This window comes from Miniopterus schreibersii (assembly GCF_964146895.1).
Source record: "Miniopterus schreibersii genome assembly, chromosome: 8".
NCBI classification, from domain to species: Eukaryota; Metazoa; Chordata; class Mammalia; order Chiroptera; family Miniopteridae; genus Miniopterus; species Miniopterus schreibersii.
In genome coordinates, this window is record NC_138109.1 from 61,171,409 (window position 1) to 61,194,626 (window position 23,218).

A 23,218-nucleotide genomic window follows, 5' to 3' on the forward strand; every position below is an offset into this window, starting at 1 on the left:
GCTGCAATGTCACATCAATGTAGTCACATTTGCTTTGGGACAAATTTGCACATATTCGAGACCACCCATGCATTAATTCATGCCACCAGGCAAATGCTTTTTGATACAGAGAAAATAATTGATCTTTTCTGCTAATTTGATTCATGGTTTTAAATACTTAATGAAGGTGCCACTGATTAGAAAAACTGTAGCTCTCTATGAGTGATTTCCTAAAATTCAGGTCTGTGCCTGTCCTCTCACATCAACTTGTGCAAATAGATTTCTGGTAAAGCAAGTAACTGAACGCAGGCCGACAACACCTAAGTGATCATGTTACCTTCCTCACTGGTGCTGGTTGTGAGGGTAACACTGCATGGGCACCGACTGGAGCTGGGGCTACTTTTGATGTGACTTTTACATTTAACATGAGCAATGAAAGCAGTTAGATATTGTTAATGATTCAACATTAGAATCAAAATTTCCTCCTACTCTGCACACAAGATCCTGGATGTGTTGAACTAAGAGCATCCTGAGATTGCAAGGCAAGCTGTGTGAAAATAAAAAACAAAGCTGTGGCTAGTTTTATTACTTATCTCTGTGAATCAAACTTTCTCACCACTGGGCAATAGAAACAAATACAGGAATGAGCTGGATACCTGCTCTGGTATAAAACTGCAAATGCATCCATGACCATGATGCCCAGTGTTTATGCTGTTGAAAAGAGCCTCATTGTTCAGGGTGGTTGGCTTTATAACAGGCACATGTTATAAAAGTCAGGCATCTCTTATAAAAGTATTCTTGTAGCCCGGCTGGGCATGTCTCAGCGGTTGAGCATCGACCTAGAATCCAGGAGATAGAGGTTCAATTCACGGTCAGGGCATATGCGTGGGCTGTGGGCTCTGATCCCCAGTTGGGGGTGTGCAGGAGGCAGCGGATCAATGACGACTCTCTCATCATTGATGTTTCAACTCTCTCTCTCTCTCTGTTCCTCTCTCTGAAATCAATAAAGATATATTAAAAAAAAAAGTATACCTGTAAAGGACATTTCTCCCAATAAAATAACTTTTCATCTGTTTCTTTTATTGGCGTTCAATGTAATAGTTTATTTGAAAAACTAGTTACATTTCTCAATGTTTGGACCTCTGATGTGGAGCATGGGGATTCGTGCAGGCTCCTGTGTAGGCCAGGGCTGTGGTCAGATGTGTGTGTGTCAGGCAGAGAGGGAATAGGAAAACCAAGTGGGAGGCAGGTGATAGGCTGGAGACAGAGATTGGGCATTTAAAGCTTAATAGGAGGTGGCTGATGTCTTGGGTGTAGGTGGAAAGCCCAGGGAAAATGTATCAGATAAGAAAAGAGTGCACTGGAGAAGTGATGCCAGCCCACCATCAACCACTTTTCCTAAAGCTTCACAGCCAGACTGAAAACTCCTCGAGCAGGCAGACTTCAGATTCAACATCCTTGAATGGCCCATAGAGCTTAAAGTAAAATATTTCATATAGCAGCTACATTGTCCATACTTCTTGGTTGACTGACTTGTTTCATTCCAGAAGGCAAAAGATTTTATTACAACAAGAACTCCATTTAAACAAATTTATCAAAATTCCCATAGTATATCTAAACTTGTTTGAATGATCTCCATGTAAGAGATAGCAGCGGGCAATTAAAAAAAGAGTATCATGATTTTTTTTAGTTGGAAAAGGTATTCACACACAGGCTACTTTAATTTTTTTTTTTTAAGCCTCACCCAAAGATATGTTTGCCATTGCTTTTCAGAGAGAGTGGAAGGGAGAGAGAGAGAGAGAAACATTGATGTGAGAGAGACTCAATGATTTGGTTGCCTTCCTCAAGGACCCTGGCTGGGGCTGGGATCAAGCCTGCAACGGGGAGGTATGTGCCCTTGGTTGGAATCGAACTCTGGACCCTTCAGTCCAAGGGCTGACGCTCTAACCACTGAGCTAAACCGGCTAGGGTGTATACACTGGCTACTTTTAAATGACATATTTCCTTATGAACAAAAGAGGGAGAGAGAGAAAAAGAGAGAGAGAAAGGGAGAGAGTGAAGGACAGGAAGAGAGAAAAGGAGAGAGAACAAGAAGGAAGGAAGGAAGGAAGGAAGGAAGGAAGGAAGGAAGGAAGGAAGGAAGGAAGGAAGGAAGGAAGGAAGAGAGAGAGAGAGAGAGAGAGAGAGAGAGAGAAAGAAAGAAAGAAAGAAAGAAAGAAAGAAAGAAAGAAAGAAAGAAAGAAAGAAAGAAAGAAAGAAAGAAAGAAAGAAAGAAAGAAAGAGTTTGCATTTAACCAGGCTCTCAGGAGCCACATCGTGGAGGAACGGAATCGCTGCAGTTCCACACATTTTAGTTTCTTTTCCTGCTGCTAATAGTTAATAAGTGGGCCCTAAATAATTCCTTTCTTCTCTCTCCCTGCCTGCTCCACTCATGTATTCACCCCTTCTAGGTTTTCAAAGCAGCCTGGGCCTCCCTAGGTGAAGCTCACCCAGCCAGTTCAAGGGACAGTCTTCCTGGGGCCCAGGAAGACTTCCTGGGGCCCAGCCTTGGAAGCCACTCCCTGAAAGGTCACGATGGGGGCACCTGGAGGAGGCCCCCCAGACTCTTTTATGGTGACTGTGTGTCTTGCCCTTGAGTGTATTTCTTTTCCTGGATGGGGACAGAACCACAAAATGACAGAAACATGCTTTGTGGAAAAGAGATTCCTGTCCTGCCCCTCTTAGGAGGGACTTCCCTGCCTACCCTCACCAATGGTGTCATCCCTTTGGGGTGGACGCTGACCCAGGTGGCCAGGCTGGGACACACCTTCGGCTCCGCTCTAGGTCCCATTTCTATCTGTGCAAAGTTGCTCGAGATGGATGTCACAAGAAGTCTGCAATGGGGGAAGAAGTCAGGGCAGGAACGGAGGGAGGGATGCTGCCTTGGGGTGAGTGGGCTCCTCTGGGCTGATCCCAAGAACAGGCCTCAGGTCCCCTGCTCCACTAGCAGGAAGCTAAGACACTGTTTTAGGGCCCCTTCCTTGCATTTCCAAAATGCTATACCTAATTTCATATTTTTTTCCTAAAAGAAGGCTTCTCTAAATTATATAGGCACCAAGGCCCCCCAAACCAAAGCCAGCCATTGTCCCGGTGATTTTGAGCTTTTTCCCCCCTGCTGTCTGCTGAATTGCTCTCCACAACTGTCCTGAGAGTTTCCTGTTACTTCTTCCCAGAGTCACAGGGCTCCAGCCGCTGGTCTCCATGGTCCTCGAACAGACCAGGCAGCAGTCCGGGATTAGGGCCCCTGCTTGGCTGGTCCCCTCCCTGCCTGCAATGCTTTTCTCCCAGATGCTCAGCTCCTTTGTGTCTACTCAGGTGGTACCTTCTCCTTGACCTGCCCCGCGTTCCCTATTTAAGGTGGAACCCACTGCTCCCTCCATCCCTCACTCACTCCTGCTCTCCCTACCCTGCTAATTTTCCACATCCCGTATCATCACTTACACACTTCACAGACTAGTTACTTATTGTTTCTTTTCTGTCCCTCCCTCACTAGAATGTAGGTTCCATGAAGGCAGGGAAATTCAAAATCTGTTTTGTTGACCGAAGCATCCTTAGCAACTAGTACATAGGGCATACTAGTCACTTGGTTAATATTTCTCATAAATGCATGAACTTGCAGGGCCTGAGGCAAGGATCTCTCCTGCTGTAGCTGGAGGACAGCTCTGGCCAATGAGCATCCAAATGAGAGAAAGGAAAGTGGTCTCTCAGAGGCAACTTGGCTTTTCAGGTTGGGCCAGACGCCTAGACTACAAGCTGAGGCCACAGGAGCAGATGCCTCCTGGACCTGCCTGTCTCCTCAGGATGCATTATTTGGCCCCTGGACTGTGCTGCCACCTAAGAACACCCCAGAAATGCTGAGGCTGGGATAGGAGAAGGGCTGCAGCTTCCTTAGGCTGGGCACTATGGGACTTTTCATGTGTGCTATCCAGTTCTTGAAAAGTGTAGCCAATTACTAATGAACAGAGGTGTTTATTCAGACCCATAGCTAATTTCCTGCTTTTGCACATCTGGCAGTCACAGCTGGCCTGACCTGGGATGCAGCGGTGGAGCTCTGGGTCTGAGAGCCTTGTGTCCTTTTTAACCCCAAGGAGACACATCACTGAGTAGTATTTTATCCTGGCGCCGGGAAGAGGGTGTGTGCCTATGAGGTACAGGGTGTGGGTGACACTACGCTGTCCAGGGAGCCCCTTCCTGGGAATCCACAGTCAGCCAGTCGGGCCCCCTGCAGACAATGCTGATGACCTCATGGTGATCCTGGGCTTTATTTAGTAGTCTAGGGTTGCCAAAACCCTTTGTCATACCCTCTTTCATTTTATGATCCTTCAAACCTGTAAGGAAAACAGAGCAGAAAATATCATCCCGTTTTTCACAGGAAAAATGTGAGTCCTAGTGGTTAAGGGATGCCAGCAGTGTCTCTGCACTCACAGCTGCACCCAGTCCTGGGTGCTCAGTGACACGGGCCTTTGGCACCTCCGCTTTAACACTTGCAGCTTCAACTATTTCTAGAAACCTCAGGGGCCTGAGTGCAGTGACTTAACCCTCCCCTTCCCGCATGGCTGGCTGGATTTGAGGCTGGGCTGTCATTCAGCAGGCACTGGCCTCTCGGGGCTCCCAGCACACTGCTCGCTGTTCTCCAATCACTGTTTCTTATTGAAAAACGGTCATCAACTGAAACTCAGAAAAATCATAAAGGCAGTTAGTTGCCCTGTGTTTGACGATCAGGACAACAGCAGTCTTCTTGTGAACACCCGCCAGGCGTCAGACTATGTGACATGCGTCGCACACGTGATCTCATTTATGCCTCCCAACTACTCGGTCACCTGGGTAATATTGTTATTCCCATTTAACAGATAGGGAAACAGGCCTAGAGAGGGTAATTCACTGCTTAGAGTCTTACAGCTGGTAAGTGACAAAGCCCACACTCAAAATTTGAGTTGGGTGGCAAAGCCCATGTCCGGGAAACTGCACCTTGTGCGATGCGGTCTCCAGCCTGTGTGCCTCCTGCTGGTTTCTGAGCTCATCTGCCAACTGAGAAGGTCTCAGGGTGTCCCGTCTCTCTCCCCTCATTCCTGCTCCACGCTTCCCCTTCGTATCTCAGGGCTGGGAAGCTCACAGGCTCTTCTCTCTTGAGGGTGCACAGCATGCCCTTCATTCGATAGGTGGTTTCAGGTGACTGCTTGGTGTCAGACCCTGTTCTAGACACTGGGAAGTGGTAGTGAACAACGCAGATGTGAATCCCTGACTTCATGGCGCAATCATGCCAGTGGGGAGACACACAGAAAACAAATGTCCACGGTGAAGTCAGGCGGGGTAGGCTACGAGGAAGACAAGGCGAGGGGAGGCGGGATGGGATGGGGAGGGGGCAAGGGCGCTGATGTTTGACATGCGGGGTCCGGGAAGCCTCCCTGGAGCAAAGGCAGTGGGGCAGAAACCAGAGTCCCCTGAGGAGGGAGTCACGTCACTGTCAGGGAAGAACATCCCCAGTGATGGGAATAAGCTTGGCACAGTCCCCGGGTTAGGGAGAGGAGGAGGAGGGGAGGGGGCCGGGGGAGGAAGGGGAGAAGGAAAGGAAAACTGGACGTGCTCTGGCCAGTGTGGCTCAGCTGAGGCTCAGTTGGAGCACCGTCCTGTACACCAAGTGCTGGCAATTTGGGCTCCCAGTCAGGGCACATACCTAGGTTGTGGGTTCGATCCCTGGTCAGGGTGGGTGAGGGAGGCAACCGATCCATGTTTCTCACATCTCTCTCTCTCTCTCTCCCTCTCTCTCTCTTTCCCTTTCTCTCTCTAAAAGTCAATTAAAAAAAGAATTATATTTAAAAAATTGGACACCCCATTGAATTCAAATTTCAGATAAACAATGAATAATTTAATTTGGGACATACTTATACTAAAAACATTGTTCGTTGTTTATCTGAATCTCTATTTGACTGGGAATCCCGTGTTTTATCCTGCAACCCTAGCCTTGTGTGTTTAAGGAGCAGTGAGGAGACCACTGTGGCCACAGGGGAGGCAGTAAGGCGATGGAGGGGGCGGAGAATGAAGGACACTTGAGGAGGGGAGGGTGGTCGACATTGCAAAAGTAGAGAAGCCATCTAGCTAGGCTTCCAGTTCTTCCAGTACAATTTTCCCCAGACTATGCAGGAGAGAAATGTGTGCTACAGTTGTGAAAGAGGGGATAAGAGAGAACACATCACAGGGAGAATGAATCTAGTCTGGGTCATTAGAGATGTTTGTGTCTGTAGCATCCCTCCTCCAAAGGAGGTGAAGATCCAGGAAACCCTGGCATCAACGTGACTTTGGGTCCTTTTCCAGGGGAGAAGCTGGATCCTGAGCAGACTGACTGAAGGAGGGGGTATGGGGGTGTGAACTGAGAGCCCAGAGGTTAAGTGATAGAAGGTGCCAGGGTCTCCCTTTCTTCTCTCATGATGGGGTAAGGAGGGGAGGTGGAATTGGAGACAAGCAACGTCTTCGGGCTCCAGGGTTCCTGGCAGCTATGATCAACCTAAGGGGTCAAACATTTGCCATTGGCCAGGGCAGTTTTTTTGGGTATCTGAGTTGAAAGGAAGCCTTGATGGCTGATCTGAGCTATAAGCACTTTTAAGGTTGAAGCAGAAAATACCCTTTGAGGTTAAAATGTAAATAACTCAAAGGGCCTCCCCTGATGAACTTTGGGATCTAGACTAAAGCAAGATAAACTGGAGTAGTCATTTCAGGGAAATTCCACTATCGCTCCAAACACCTAATTCACAGGTCACTATAAGGATTAAATGAGGTAACAAATGTAAAGCACTGTGCTTGGTACCTATAACATTAAATGTCCAACGTCCCTTCACCATCCTACCCTCTCTTCCCAAGTCTTGGGACCTGGGTGGACCATAAGGGCCTCACAAAAATCAAAAATAAGAAAATGTAATGTTGGATCCCGGGCACCTCAAAGCTCAGCACTACACCTGGATCTCTTCCCTCTCCTGTAAATAGTGACTCTGTGAGATTTAAGTGCCAGGTGTAGAGCAACTGCTCAATATATGTTGCTAAATGTATTGCATGGAAATAAATGGCTTTTTTTTCAAGGTCCTCCTGTAGAGTTCTCTCATTCAAGGTCTCAGAAAGAAAGCAGGGCCGGCTGAGTGGGGCTACAGATAATTAGGAGCAAGCTGCTCCCTGCCCTTCCCAGTCCAGAAACATTGCTTCATCGCCCTTTGAAATGTACGCCAGGGAAGCAGCCAGCCCCACACAGCAGCTGCCTTATAAGGACATTAGCCAGGCCTGCCAGGTGTGTCATCCCGAAGGCAGAGAGCAGGCCTGTGACGGCCCCAGTGAGTCAAGGCCTGGGGGTGCAGTGGGCTCAGCCAGCCACATGGATGAGGGTGAGAGTTTTCTACTTCCTGCCCCCCTGACATGTTGCCATATGGTTTAAATGATCTCGTTTACCTTTGCAATTGGGAAAACAGAGAAAAGACTTTTGAATTAAAAATAAAAAGGTACTCAGAAGCTATTACTTTGGTAGTGAAGGGAAGTCCCTCTACTTTTTTGGGAGGGGTTGAGTGTCAATGAAATGAAGAAAATGTAATTGTGTGGAGAGAGCCCCTTGAAAATTAACACATGGTGACCCCTCCGAGACAAGGCAATATCCTAAGTGATGGAGAGGTGGCTACTTTGCCCACAGGTGCAAGGCCCAGAAATGCCGAAGGGCAGCTGCTGGGAGACCTAGGTCACTCCTGTGGTCTCCCAACGAAGACAAGCCAGGGTTGGGAGGGGAGTCTTGGGGGAAGTGGTCTTTTGAAATATATTGCAGTGAAGGAAGGGGCAGGAGGCCTGAGCAGGTAGCACAGAGTTGTCACTAAGGGATTAGGTTTTGAAATCACACAGATCTGAGTTTGAATGCTGTCTTTGCCATGTTAGCTTGGTGAACTTGAGCAAGTTAATTAACCTCTGTAAGTCATGGATAATATAACAATCCCTATACTTTGGACCCCTTCTCTATGTTCTCCCATATCACCTCATCCCCGATCTTTCAATCTTCTACCTTCCAAACCCCTGACTGGGCAGCCAAACCACTTGCCTCAGCTCAGGAATCACAGTATAACCTGACCTAAAGCCATCTCTCTCTCTCTTCACAAACTGGATGACCAGGTACACTGCCTGAAGCCCTGACCACTGGGGGGAACTTCTCCCACCTTCCTACTCTTTTCAGAGCCCCTTGAGTTGTAATGTAGCAGAGACTATTTTCAGTACACACCAGCAATACCTCCATTAACCAAACCTGGATTTTCCCACCCCCTCCTCTGCCAACTGGGCATAGGAAACCCCTGGCCATCGGTGTGAACTTGGAGAGAGGTGTCAATGCAACAGAATTAGATAATATGTGGGTCTAGTCAATTTGATCAATTAATTTACATATGTCCCCCAGATCCAGCCCGGGAAGTGCCATGATCATTGTAAGATGGGTTACCACTAGGCATCTCCAACCAATGACTTGGTAGAAATGATAACGCTCAGTCCATGATAGGTGGCTCTGGATGCATCAATATTTGATGACTTCTGACAAGACATTCAGTCTCCTCTCAGGTTCAGTAGCCTGCCAAGCTCTGCTTTTCAGAAAGTGCATACTCTCCTGCTGTAGATAGTGCAGCCTTGCTCCGGAACTTAGAAATACCCAGTGCAACTCTCCTGATGTAACTTGCCAGAGACACCTTATGGGGCTATTATTTATCGCAGATCTCTCCAGTACCATGAGATTTTCCATTCTGTGGGGTCCAAGAGGCAGGACTGCTTGTACCACAGCCTGGACCTACTGCAGAGCCCTCTCTTGCTCTGGAACCAAATCAAAACTGCCAGTTGTTTGAGTCCTCTGATAAATGGGATGGAGCAGTGTTCCCAAGTCCCATCTCTCAGCTGGACTTCTAGAGTTGAGTGTCATCAGCCTGTTGCTGAACACTGAAACCTTGGAAATGGATAGATGGTGTTATTACCCCTTGAAATGTTAGAATGAGCAACAGAACTGGCACAGAACCCCAGGGAAAACCAACAGAAGAAGAGAGAGGGTGGGAGACCCAGAATTCTGGGACAGAGGCCACCTCTCCACAGACTCTAGGATGTTGCAGTAGTGAGTCAAAAAAACCTAAGACTCACTCTTTAGCTCACTAGTGAATCCCCGCTCAATACTTTCAAATAGTCTCTCTAGTTTGCAACACTGGTTTAAACTTGCTGGAGTAGGGAATTCAATATTTACATCCCCTGGTATCCTCGCCCCAACCCAGTCAACTTGTGTTTCTGCTCACAACCAGTTCTTTATAGTTGAAGAGACCAGCCTCAGCATGTGTGGCATCTCCATTCCTGGGTTCATTCAGTGACTTTTGCGCAATCCTAACTAGCCCGCTATTTCCCAGGTTCTGCTTCCTCACCATACCTCCTCTTCACAGCCATGCAAGCCCCGTGGAGAAAATGTGTCAACATAAGGAAGTGCATTATGTGGAGGAAAGAAAACACACACCCTCTAAGTGTTCATGCTTTCGCTGAAATGAGGCACGTCCGCCAGCGGTGCCAGGCTCCCAAAGCTGGGAGTAGGGTAGGTCAAGCTGACTAGAAGCCAAATGGTGATGACTTGTCCACCACACAAGTTGTCTTACCCTTTGCGTAACAGATATGTAATAATTTTCAGCAAATGTTAAGGAGGATTTGCTCTTCCTTTAAGATGATCCATTTTTCCACTAAGCAAGACTCACTCAGCTGCCTTTCCAGAGCCCTTACACTCTGGTCCAAATTGCTCTTTGGGAAATTAATTATTCACTGTCTTGTACCATCAGCTGTGCCCTCAACTATATTATAAACTCCCCGAGGAGGCCAGAGGTCATGACATTACTTCTCTTGGAGTCCCCAAGTGCCCAGGCTGGGCTGTATCCATGGCAGGCCCTCAGGGAAGTGAATCAGGAAATACAGAGCATTGAGGCCCATGGGACTCCTTACAAACAGGGGAAACTGAAACCACAGCCTGTCCAGCTACTCAGCCTGATGACAGAACAAGGACTGTGGCACAGGAAGCAAAGAAGCAGAGAAGTGGCCAGTCAAGAGCAAGGCCTTTGCCGGGCCTCCATCACTGACCAGCCATATGGGCTTGAACAAGTTACCATGGCTTGTTTCCTCTTCTATAAAACAGAGATGGCTGGGGAACCACAGCTCAGGGCCCCATGAAGACCAAGTGTGCAGGTTCATGGAGCTCCGGGCACAGGGCCTGGAGTGGAACAAGTTCTCAATGAACATTAGCAAGAGGAAAACAGATCATTTCGGAAAAAAACCATATAAAGTCATTGAAGCATCTGGTATTAACAAGGTTGTTAAATAACTTGACATTTACAATTTAACTCTACCCAGAATGAAGTTGAGAGTTGGGGCTTTCGGTTCCCTAAGCACAGCACTGTTCCTTCAGGAGAGAGAGCCCCCATGGCTGTGACTGCCTGGGCTGCAAAGAAACGGAAACATTTATTGTCAGTGCGGCGGTGGTCTGCAGCCAGGCCCGGCAACCGGCAAAGAAAATGTGAAGTTATGCAACCAGGGGCCGAATGGAGAAGCGGTCTCCACCATGATTCACAGGAAGCGGAGTGAGGTTCATTAGACCAAAGCTTTCTTCTGTTCACGATTGTCATCCTCCCACAGCCTCACTTGGTGCAGGTTGGTGGGAAAGGAAGGAACAGGCTGCCTAGCTCCCCGGAGCCCTTTGCACTCCTTGGTCCCGTGCCGTGTTCTCTTGGTTACACTCCGCTGCTGAGATCTGTTTATGCCACCTCCTTGTGGTCCTGCCCTCAGCCTCCCACCCACCATAACAGGCTTCTCCTGTTTCCAGAACTTCAGCAACTGGCATATCCTTCTTCCCTCCATCAGCATTGCTGCTCTCATCCCACAGGCTTTGTGTCCCTGAGGTTTTTTTATTTGTATATAATTCCATTAATATAGAGTTGAAAGACTAGCAAATTACAGCATATTTGCTAAGGGTTGTATATTTAGGAGGCACACGATAAAGAGCAGCCGTACTAAGGTGCTGTTTTGAGCACTGTGCTTATATTAGCTCATATTTAATTTTTAAAATAAACTCATTAGCTTGTATTCTATCATTATCCTTATATCAGATGAAGGCACTGAGCACAGAGAGTCCCAGTAGTATGCCCAAGGACACACAGCTAGTGAGCAGAGGAATCAAGATATGAATGACTACCTTCTGGCTCCAAAATTCATGCTCCGACCACTGCACCACACTGCCTTGTAAAACAAACAAAACAAAACAAACAAAAAAGAACATGCAAATGATTGTTCCAGAGGTCAGAATAGTAATTTATTTAGGGGGAGGCTAGGGATCGAAATCAGAAAGCGGGAGGTCCTGGGGGGCTGCCAGTGGTTCCCTTCATGACCTGAGCGGTGGTTACACAGGAGTTTACCTGACAATTACTTGTTGAACTGTGTGTGTCTCTTATGCAACATATATTTTTGAGGAGGTAAGGGAGAGAAGTGCAGTAAGCCTTGCAGGTGTGGCTTGTATTTTACCTGATTGAAAAGTGTGTGAGTATACATTACAGGGTTTGACTTCTTGTCCTGGTCCCTAAAGCAGTGGAGTCTCCTCCTTCATGTTGGGGACATTCTGAGGTGGGTCATCTCCTGGGCACCAAAACAGCTGGAGGGCTCACATCATTGAAATAACTGCTGTCTTGGGCTCCCTAATCCCTGGAGCCTGGACCTGAGGTAGGGGTCAGGCTTCTTCCAAACTTCCAGTCATGAAGCTGAGAGGAAACCTGGGAAATCTTCCAGAAAATCCACCAGGGAGACCAGGACAAGGCACAGCCCAGGGCACGAGGGCCAGGGTCACACCAGGTCTGGTGGTAAAGGACAGGGCCTCCAGTCCGCCGTGCTCCATGACTTCCCAGTGCCTTCATCCCCATGCCAGCTGAGACCCCCATAGGCCCAGCACCTCTCAGACTTCTGCCTCAATCAAAGCTCTCACCTACCGAGTGGGAACAGAGCCCTTGTCCACTGCTGTCCTGAATGAGGCTCTCATTCTTTCATAGGATTTTCAAGCAATGAGGCACGGGACTCCAGAGTCCAAGCCTGACCCAGTCTGGAGTAGGTGGGACCCTGCCACGTGACTGTGTTTCTCACAGCCCCTTGCTCCTTGCAGGGCCCCCACAGTGTCATCCCTCCCGGGAGGAGTGACTCGTGCCTTTGAGGGGAGTCTGTGTCTGCAGTTCATTATGATTCTGGCCTTGGTATACTGATGATGACACCAGAATTCCCCTTCCACCCTCTAAGCAGCCTTTAAAGTCCAGCTTGCTTTCCAGCTGCCCCTCCTGGGTTTCATCCCTGTGACCTCAGCAGGATCAGCAGCCTCCTCCCCTCACCAGCCACTCTGCTCGCTCCTCCTGGGCCAGCTCGGCCTCTCCCAGATCTTCCTCTCCCACAGCCCGCACTCTTGACCGCCTGATCCTCCTCCCCTTCTTCCTGTTATTACTTAGTAAATGCTAACATTTACAGAGGGCTTACAGCATGGCACACACAATGGCAAACCTCCTGTCCACGATCTTACTTAATCCCCATTAAACACAGCTCCCGGCACGTGGGAGGGGCTCTGTAAATATCCTGGACTGGATGCATCCTCACGACGATCTTTTGTAGGAGGTGCTATCAATCCCTCCATTCCGTAGATGAGAAAGTTAAGGCTCAGAGATGTCACATAACCAGCCCCAGGCCACAGCGACGAGTGCTAAAGCTGGGATTCCAAAGGCAGGTCTGTGTCTAGGAGACTTCTGTGCTCACCCCCTAGTTTATTCATGCATTCGACAAATATTAACCCAAGTATCTACTATGTGCCAAGAGCGATTCCAGGTACAGCAGAGAAGAAAACAGACAATATTTTTTGCCCTATAGAGCTTACACAATAATGCGGAAGAAGATATTAAACATGATGAGTAAGTAACATCTATAGCACGATTAATAGTGATAAGAGTTAATGAAAAAAGAAAGAACAGAAAAGAGTGGGGGTATTGTTTTAGATGGAGTGAGCAGAAAGGCCTCACAGAGAAGGGAAAGCGGGGGAAAGGCCTGAAGGAGATGAAGGAGGCGGCTCCTCAGAAATTCAAGGGGAGAGGACCAGTATCAAGGCTCCCAAGGCAGGAGGCTTCCTGGTGAGTTCGGAGAACGGCGAGGAGGCCCGCGTGCTTAGAGCGGTCGCTGCGGGAGAGCAGCGGGAGCTCAGTGAGCAGCGGGGCCAGGCCGTAGGGCCTCAGGTCAGTGCGCAGAGCGGCATGAACTGAGTGCGTGGAATCCACGGGGGGATTGCGAGGGGAGGCATGCCATGTTCTGCTGTGGCTTTAACACGATTACTCTGGTTGTTGGTACAGACTTGAGAAAACACAGGGAAATGCATCAGCAAGGAGGCCAGCTGGGAGGCTGTGGCAATAATCCAGATAAGATATTATGGTGCTTCGGATTAGTCTGGTGGTAGGAGATAATTAAACAGGATATATTTTTAAGATGGTGCCAACAGGATTCCAGACCCCTGTACTGAGTTGCCTGTTGGACATTGGCAAGTTCCCTCTCAGCTCAGACTCACCGCGTCTGAGACTGAACTCATCCCAGTCTCCCAAGAAGGCCTCTGTCTCTCCTGTACTTTCATCTCTGTTAATACCACTCCCATGTAGACTGCTGCCCAAGCCAGAAACCCGAGCCTCACCCTTGATTCCTCCCTGTTTGCCTCCCATATCCAGTCGGTCACCCTGTCCCAATAGGCTGCTCTCTTCATTCCCATTTCCTCTGCATTCATTTGGTCCCACATCCCTCTGGCTGGACTCCGTCAAGTTTCTCTCTCCCTGCCTGGCCTCGGCAAGCCCCACACAGCACCAGATGGGGCTCTGTGGGCAACAGACCACATCTGTTTAAAACTCTTCCAAGACTCTCTGTTGCCTGCTAAATAAAGTCCATAATCTCTGGCCCAAAGCTACCGAAAAGCAACATAATGCCAGCGACATGTGTAGTTTGGAAATTTCTAGTAGCCTCATTTTAAAAAGTAAAAAGAAACAGATGCAATTAATTACAAATATGCGACTGACCCAGTATATCCAAAATAGTATCATTTTAACATGTTATTAACATAAAAATATTGATGAGATCTTTTATTTTCTTTTTCCCCCCTAGTCTTTGAAAGCCAGTGTATAGTTTATACTTATAGCACATTCAATTTGGACCAGCCACATTTTAAGCACTCAGTAGCAATGTGTAAGTACCAAATTAGACAGTGCAGCTCTTGCCTTTCAGTCAAAGCCTTCTCCCATGGTCTTTTCTCTCTCCTCTCCAGTCTGATCCCTCCCTGTTCCCATTCCTCCTTCCCCCATCTCTGGTTCCTCGAGCTCTAGCAGCTTGTAGAGCCCCGAACACACCATTCTGTTTCATGACTTGCTGCCCTTGCACATACATTCATCAGTGAGCTGAAGCAGGCTTGAACTGACTCTCCAGAGCCGACTATGCACATCTCTTCCCCACTCCCCACTCAGTGATGTTATACTGGCAGCTTGACATCAGCCATGGGGGAGTATTTACACCACAGAAATTGGCAAACACTATAATCAGGGCTTTGGGGGAAGATGGGGAACCATTTGTTGAACATTTACCAGCATATCACTGTACTTAATGCTCCCCCCTCCATAATGCTCTCCTCTCACCCGTAGTTATCTGATAAGTTTTGCATCTGTATATATTTGCACTCTGACTAGATTGCAAGTTTCAAGAATAGAGCTTGGTTTTTGTATCCAATTCTTGGCACATGGTAGAGTTACTCCCTCTTCCTTTGTTTTTTATCCCTCTGAACACCCTGTCACAATTATCATTGTATATAAGAGGCCATAAATGGAAGTTTAAAATATAAGTTTAAAAATAAAATCTATCTAGGTTTGAATCCTGCCTCTTCTACCTACTAGTGATATAGTCTCAGGCAAGGTACTTAACTATAATGAACATTAGTTTTCATACCTGAAAACGAGTTTAAAAACATTGGGCACAAAACAGTTGTGATGATTAAATCACATACATTGGTTTAGTCTAGTACCTAGCACATACCAGACACTCAAAAATGTTTAGATACTATTATTAAGTCCTTCAGTATTTATCACTTGTATAAAGTAGTTGCTCAAAACCTTTTTGTTAAAATAAATATTGGATGAAATTCCAAAAGCCCGATTCACAGTGTGTGAGTCAGAATTCCAGCTGGAGACAGGTGGTACAACACTCAAAACGCTGACGAAAGAGAGTTTAACAAAAGACTATTTACAAAGGTCTGGGCAGAGTTAAGGGAAGTCCAGGGCTGGCAGCAGTCTGTTACCACCTCTAGGCCTGAAGATGTGATGGGGGAGCATTTCCCTGAACCCTGTGAGAATTGTAGCTGTATGAAAGGTCATGCAATGGGACCTACAGCCTCCTGTAGAGGAATCCAGCAACTATCAAACCATCAGCACAGGTTTGGATAGATAGCCAGCCTTGCTTTCTTCTAGCTCTTCTGGGGGCCTTCTGCCCTGGCAGAACCCAACTATAAGCCCAGGGCCAAGGAGTCCCTGCACAGTTTCTGAAGGTCAGCCTCTTGGGCAGTGAGCTGGATGGAGAAGGTGGAAGATGGCTGGAGGCCCAAAAGGAGACTTGAGAGCAGAGTCTGCAAGTGGGATTGAATCCCTTCAGACTACAGGTGTCCAGCCTTCCCTACACACCAGAGATGTTAATCATTGAGACTGGGCAATGTTTCTTTGGTTTTGACCTTGAAGGATAGCATCAGATAACAGGCATTCATATGGGCTGAGTTTGGTTACTTTATCTACAAGTTTGTTCTCTCAAAATTAAGAAAGCTGATTTTATCCTATAACTTACTCTTTGGGCACCTAACCATTCTTAGAAAGTTCTTTTCTACATCCAAGTTAAAATATTCCAATTACAACAGAAATGTATTGTATCTTAAACAGTTCTCCAGAGAGTAGGAGAACTGGTTATCTATATAACCTGAATTAAATCACCACTACAGTATTTTTACCTCTATAGTTGATGATCTTTTCATTTTTCTCCTATGGTCCTCTATTCCAACCTTCTAATCAGTCTCTAGAAATGGCCTGTCAAATATTCTACTGCTGTCACAAGAGTTGTTAAAATGCTGGTTTGACTATCTTTGGGGTTGATGTAGGCCTGGAAAAAGATTTATGGTTTCCTTGGAAAGGCTTGGAAGGAGGCTGTAATCATTTCCGGGCTTTATTCTGGAATCGCTTCAGTTTCCCCATAAATCCCTTATGCTGGAGAGATGGTCATGGCCAGGAGATCAGTTTCACTTTCCCATCTCTCCTCAAATGTGATGTTCTGAGACTTCCCTTTCCTGCTCACAATTTCTAAAAGTACAGGTGAAAGCCCATGCTACAGGAAAGAGGTGGGGGAGGGGGCAGGCAGTAGGGATCCAGATTCAACCAACATTTTTATTTCTCCAGTAAAATGTAAGCCCCACGAGGACAAGGACCACATCTATCTGCTCACCTGTGTCCACAGTGTCTAGCCTAGTGCCTGCCACACAGCAAATGCCCAATACTTTTGTGCAATGAATAAATGGGTGTGTGTACACTGTGTGTGTCAGACACTTTTATGTATAAGATTATTGGCGATCTTACTTTTCATACGAGAGAACTGAGGTCTTCTGTATTTTGCCATCCTAAGCCCCCACCTCTTTCAATCCAAGACAATGTGATCCTTCGTTAAGCCACCTTGCTCGACCTCTGCTATTCCCTCACCCAAGTTCAACTTTTCAATAATAAGCTGGACCACAGGGGCTACCATGACCAAAAGCCCCTCTCCCCACAGTTAATTAACCATATGTGTTGTTGTCTCTCTAATGTTGACCTTGGCCCATGTTGATCTTAAGATCTTCAGCCATGTGGGGGGATTATGAGTATATTCTAGAGGCTTCTCTTTAAGCAAACTACTATCAAGCTATGAGAAACCTTGGCTGCCCCAGAGCTAGCACCTGCCAGTAGTGGTCTCTATGACCCAGCGGGTTGGCTGCCCTGGGGCAGCCTGGTCTGCGGAGAAGCCTGTCTACTTTCAAGATGCCCCAGGGTACCTACATCAAGTTGACACTTGATTCCAAATTGAGTTTTCCTTTCCTCCCTGCAGCCCATCACCATGCCCTCCTGGACACTCCTGGCCGAAGAGCCCCAGTGAATGGTAAGGACAGTGCTCAGTTTGCATTGCCCTCCGCCCTCACCCCCAACATCCAGTGCTTCGCTGTCTAGGCTGTGAGCCCCTGGCACCCAGGACCGACTAGCTCTGGGCCTCTGCTGCCTCTACTTGCCCTGGTTCCATTTTCTCTGACAGAGGCAGTTGTGGAGCTAGCAAAGATCCTAGTGAAAAGCATGTTTTTGTCATTCTGTAGGCCCTTCTCATTCGTTTGAACTTTTACAAAACCTAGACTCCAGGGTGTTGGCCTTGGGACAGTGTTGCATTTAGAAGCACAGAGCACCCTGGCCCGTATGGTTCAGTGGTTGAGTGTTGGCTTTTGCACTGCAGTGTCTTGGGATAGATTCCCGGTCAAGAGCACATACCTGGGTTACAAGTTCAATCCCCACCCCAGGTTGGGGCGCCTGTTGGAGGTAACCAGTCGATGTGTCTCCCTCACATCAATGGTTCTCTCTCTCCCTCCCTCCCTCCCCTTCCTCCTTTCCACTCTTTCTGAAAAGCAATGGAAAAAATATCCTTAAGTGAGGATTAACAAAAAAAATAAAGCAGAAGGAGAGCAATAGCCAAAATAGAATTTCAAAGGAATTTCATCCTTGCTCATCCCTCATGCAAGTCATTACAGAAAATAGACATAAATAGGAACTCTTAAGACATTTACCAAATTTTCTTTTCTGCCTCCTTTGCACCTAGTTGCTCTGATGGGGCTGTTCTCATCTCCCCAAAGAAAACTCCTCTTCTCCTGCCTCCATGACTGTCCTTTCTCCCTCACTGCCATTCTCCCCCTCCCTCGGGGCTTTATTACATAGCATGACTTAGCATCTCTCCCAGGAATAAGGACTCTTTTCTCTTTGGAAGGGGGAGAAGTCAGAGTTTCTGCAATTAAGGAGTTCTCTTTAGAGGGCTAGGAGAGAGGGAGTTGTGAAAACTAACACAGAAATAAGCTTTGACCCATCACTTAGACATTCTTCAGAATAGGCAGAGCCTCATTATTTTATTATGAACCATTAGAAACACGTTTCTAATTAACCTTTGCGGTGTTTGAAGTGCATATCACCAATTACCCACCCAGCTCGGTACTGAGTCTGCTGGCTGGTGAAAAGCAACAACTATGTGCTTGAGAGTGGCTCTGATGAGTTCTAGTTGGTCAGCTTTATCTGGTAGAGGCAGGGAAGGCTGCAACTACATCATGGTTCTACTTTGTGTGCAAGAGCCTGTTTACCATTCATTTATTCATTCAATGGCCAACCAAAGTTGTTAGCCCAGCTTTCTGCTAGATACAGAAAGGCAGAGATTAACAAGCCTTAACCCTCAACCTCAAAGAGTTCACCTCAAGTTCGGGAGGCAATCATGTGACCTCATCAGGCATAGCACAATTTGGTGGTTTTATAGCAGACATAGAAGCAGGGGACCATGGGGCCACTGGGGCAGAACAATTAACTCTGACGAGAGACAGGGATGGATCAGTCTAGCAAAGCTTCCCAGAGGAGGTGATATTTGAGCTGGGTCTAAAAAGAAAAGTAGAAGAGTTTCAGATGAAGAATAGAGTACAGGCATTTCGGGAAGAAGGCACAGATGGGCAGTGCCATGGTTGCATGAAAGGGGGTGCTATGTTTAAAGAAGAATGAAAACCCCAGAACAGCTGCAGGGTGTGTGGCACAGAGCAGTGGGAGAGGAGACTGGGAATAGATGGGAACAAGAATGTGAAGGACCTTGGAAATTTTAAAATATATATTTGAAGAAAATAAAAAGTTTAAAATGATCTATATTCCCACTTACTAAATGCTATGGAAAACAGGATATAATGGAAATTTCTTCTCTGCCTATCCAAAACCACTTCATCAAGGAAACCGCTTCTGATAGTTTAATAAATGCCCTTTCTTCTTTCTGAATTTGTCCAGGCATTTTTATGTCTAAATACCTAAAAATAGTATTTTAAAAAGAAAAACTCAGGTATCTTATACCTATTGATCTGTAATTTTTTCCTAGTTAGTAACATACTAGAGATATTTTTACAGGTCAATTTATACAAAACTATTTTGTTATTTTTAACAGGCAATGAGGAACCAGTAAAGGACTCTGAGATTGGAGGGGAATGAATGAAATCTGTTTTCTGTGGGGGCTGGGGGAGAGAAAAGAGGCCAGGGAGGACAAGAATGAGAGCCCCATTGAAAAAGGCAACAAGGCTGATGTTAAAGAAAGATTTCTGAGCTAAATGAGCAGCATACAGTGACCCGTGAGGGACGGGCTCCGAGAATGGCTTGGTGGGGGCTCCTTTTGTTGTATGTAATAGAAGCTACTCAAAGTAGCTTCAGAAGAAACGTCCAGAAGAGAGGACGCAAGGACAGGAGCCGCAAAGCAGGCCTGAGGATGTTTGGAACCCAGAACTAGAAAGCTCTCAAGGGTCAAGATCACTTTTTTTACAGCCTCGGTTTCTCATTCCAACTTCCCTGCTGTCCTCTGTTCTGTGTGTCTGTTTCTTGGTGCTCTTGCGCCACTATTAGCTGCATTAGGTGGCTCTGCAGAGCCAGCTCTGACATAGAACAGGTGTCTGTGAGTGTGTGCTGTGTGTATGTGTGCGTGCGTGTGCGCTTTCAGAATTCCCTGGGCATTTTCTACACAGAACAAAGATGACGCACCTCTCATTGGACTTGTTCAGTGCCTCCGAGGTGCCATTTTCAAGTTCCTAGGAGAGTATGTAATAGGCCCAACGGGTGGGGTGTTGGCTGCAGTCCAATCCACTGTGGCCTGGGTGAGCTGCCAAGCAGAATAAACCCGGCGGTAATTCAGCCTTAGCAACAAAGAAGAGGGCAGGGGAGGACTGCCCCGTGACAACAAGATTTTACAGCTGGGGGAAGGCAAATCAGGTTTCGTGTTTACTTCATCCTCTGGGGACAAAGCCCTGGTCTGAGTAGAAAGTACTTTCTGTCGCTGGCCTGGGCCCCATTATGCCAGTCTCCACCTGAGAGGCCAAAGGCGGTGACTTAGGCCCCGCTAGGCCAGTCTCCACCTGAGAGGCCAAAGGCAGTGACTTAGGCCCCGCTAGGCCAGTCTCCACCTGAGAGGCCAAAGGCAGTGACTTAGGCCCTTGGCTTCAGTGACCGAGCCTGCTGGGCCAGGTCCTGCGGGGAGCCAGCCAGTGCTGCCTGGGTTTGCAGAGGGCTCAGGCCATTTCAGTTAGTGGGTGGCAAAGAGCTCCCCTTTTGGGAAGTGGATGTGGAAGCGAGCAGCTGGGAAATGATGTTTCATTGGAATCAGCTTCTTGTTTGTCATCAGAATGAGTAACTTCAAGCAACCTGTGGCTTCATATTTCCATCCGTGTTTGGGGGAAGAAAAGAGGCAGAAAAGAGCTGACAGGGCCACTGTTGTGTCTTCCCTCGTGTTTCCCTGCATCACTAGGCCTCTCCCACTCACCGAAGACAGTCTCCCTAAATGGAGAATTCCTCACACCCAGCTTCCACGGAGGAGGGGAAGCTTGGCCGCAGCTGAAGGCACTTAGCCCAACCGCAAGAGATTTCTGTTTCCTGTTCCTCCAACTCCAAGATGACTCCGGGGGCGTGGGTCTGAATATAACTACCAACTTCAAGAACAGCCCAGTGGTGGGCTTGAAGCCAGCAGCCTCTTTGTTTTTTTCTGTTCTGCTAGGTTTTATCTTCCCTTTTAATATCCTACCCTTGACTGCCTACCCTTCCAGTAATGTTTCTCAACTTTGCCCACTAGATAATTTATGGACTTTTTTGGTGACTCTTTTCAGTTTTGTATTTACTTCTCCAGAAAATCTAAGGGAGTTAAATTGTTAGGCCAAGACAGGGGACCTGCTTGAGACTCAGAGGACCTTAAGACAAGTCCCAGCCCTGCCAAATAGTGGTTTTGCAACCTCAAGCAAATGACTTTGGTTTTCTCCCCATCTTCCCAAGGCTGTGTTTTTCCTTCTATTATTATGTGTATCACATCTCTGTGTCCCCTAGGAGATTTTGGACTTCTTTAAGCTAAGCTTTTATCTGCCTGGGTAACAACCTCAGTGCCTAGCACAGCATCTGACACACAGCAGATGTCCAAAATATGTTAAAATTTAACCTCTCAAGGCCTATGAAATTAGAATAATTATATCAAATTGTAAACATTAAGTAAGGCAATTCATGTGATTTACAAAGAATAATAATACATAGAAGAGTAACAATAATGTCATAAAAATTTGTATAGCTTTTTTAAAAATATGGTTTATTAAATTCTTATTCTTCATATTTGAAAAGTTTCAGGTAAGAGATTTGTGGGGAAAAGCTAAGATTTCTCATTTACAATGATTTTATTAATCATATAACTTATTCTGTTTCTAGCATAAGACTCTGTTCTCACTGAGGTGTTTTTTCATTCAATTAGTTACGTTTATTTAGCAGTTGATGTATCTGGTGTAAAGGCTGATAGATCTAAATAATGGTTTCTCAGCCTCCACTATTGACGTTTTGTGCCAAGCAGTTCTTTGTTGGGAGTGGGGGCTGTCCTGTGCATTGTCAGGTGATTAGCAGCATATCTGCCCCTTTTTACCCACTAGATGCCAGCATCACTTTCCCCTCCAGTTGTAACAATAACAAAAAAATGTCTCCAGACATTGTCAAATGTCCCCAGGATGTGGGTAGGGGACAAAATCACCCCCTTTCCTTCCCTGCTGAACATCACTGCTCTGAAGTTTTGTCCTATACTTTATTCTCTTGCATTTTCTATGAACTTTCTCAATATTTTAAATATGTGAGCTCAGGTCTCTTTAGCGCTGCAAAATAAGACCACTTTGAGTCTTGTTCAAAACATTTTGGGCTGACTTGAGTTTGAAGACATGCGTGTTTTTCAACGCATCTGATTAGTCAGGATTTCCTAGTTGTCAGAGAAATCTTCTCTTTCTCTTCATTTTTCTTTCATACTCAAGGTTGGTACAGCCTTAATGTCTGTCCTTTACACCAAGACTTTGAAGATCAATCCTACAATTTCAACGCCATTTCCTCTAAGAAGAAAGCAGCCTTTTTACCCTGAGGGCTTTCGATGGCCTGTCTTCTCAGAGTTCCCTGAGTAGACACATAATCAAGGCCTCTCTATGAGCCTCATGACCCTAGTGGGACCTTAGGTTCCTCTGTGTACACTGGATGTGGTCTCTTTATGTTATCACAAGAACAAGTCCCTTAAGGGAACTATACTGATCTTCCTTTTTATATGTGTACCTTTTCACCTCATCACCCCCACCCCCTTCTTATGCATTTGGTGTCTTCACGGGCAGACTCTAATTCACAGAAAATGACTGAACTTTTCCACCCCCTTGTACAACCAGAGTCATAGTCCTCTCAGTGTAGACAAGATGCCTACTCTACTCCCCATCTCCTGTCCACACTCCTCTGAAAAGTACAGAAGCCAATGGTTTAGTCTCACACTCATTTTCTTCAGTGTGCAAAAGCCATAATAATAGTCTCCATTTGACTGCCTATGAAGCTGGTAAGTCTGAATTTACCAAGTACAAATGCTTCTCATTCCTCTGAACACCTGCAATACTGACACTTGCTTAACAAATGCCTTCTTCCAGATAGGATGCTATCTCAGCACCTGAAAACGACCTCACATACCATGCACACAGCTTCCATCCCTCCTTGAGAAACCATACTCCTGTGGTCAAGAAAGAATGAGACTCACTGTCATCTGATTGCACATGCCCATGCTGGATGCTCAGTATCTGGCATATACTTCTATCCTTGCTTTTGGCAAGAGAGTTTACTAACTCAAAATTCTTGTCTTTACAAAGTCACATAACCAGCTACTTTTAAAGTTAATATCATAAAGGTGGGTTGATATCCTAGAAGACAGGAGAGTCGTTAATTGGGAACTTATCTGAAGGGGAAATTTGGGAAGCTATTTGATGTGTTAACATATTTCAAAGTCATTCTCTTCACATTGACAGCCAACACCACTTTGAGCTTTTACTTAGTGT

At 46.5% G+C, this 23,218-nt stretch overlaps 2 long non-coding RNA genes across 4 annotated transcripts in view; one reads left to right on the forward strand and one right to left on the reverse strand.

Annotated features, from left to right (window-relative positions):
- The window catches only part of LOC308560547, a 95,960-nt gene that overhangs the window by 49,934 nt on the left and 22,808 nt on the right, over positions 1 to 23,218 (reverse strand). The window lies entirely within an intron of this gene.
- On the forward strand, positions 12,872 to 21,831 carry LOC308560548. Its single transcript, XR_013999354.1, has 3 exons — positions 12,872 to 12,968; positions 17,191 to 17,241; positions 20,527 to 21,831. It is a non-coding gene; the product is annotated as an uncharacterized lncRNA (long non-coding RNA).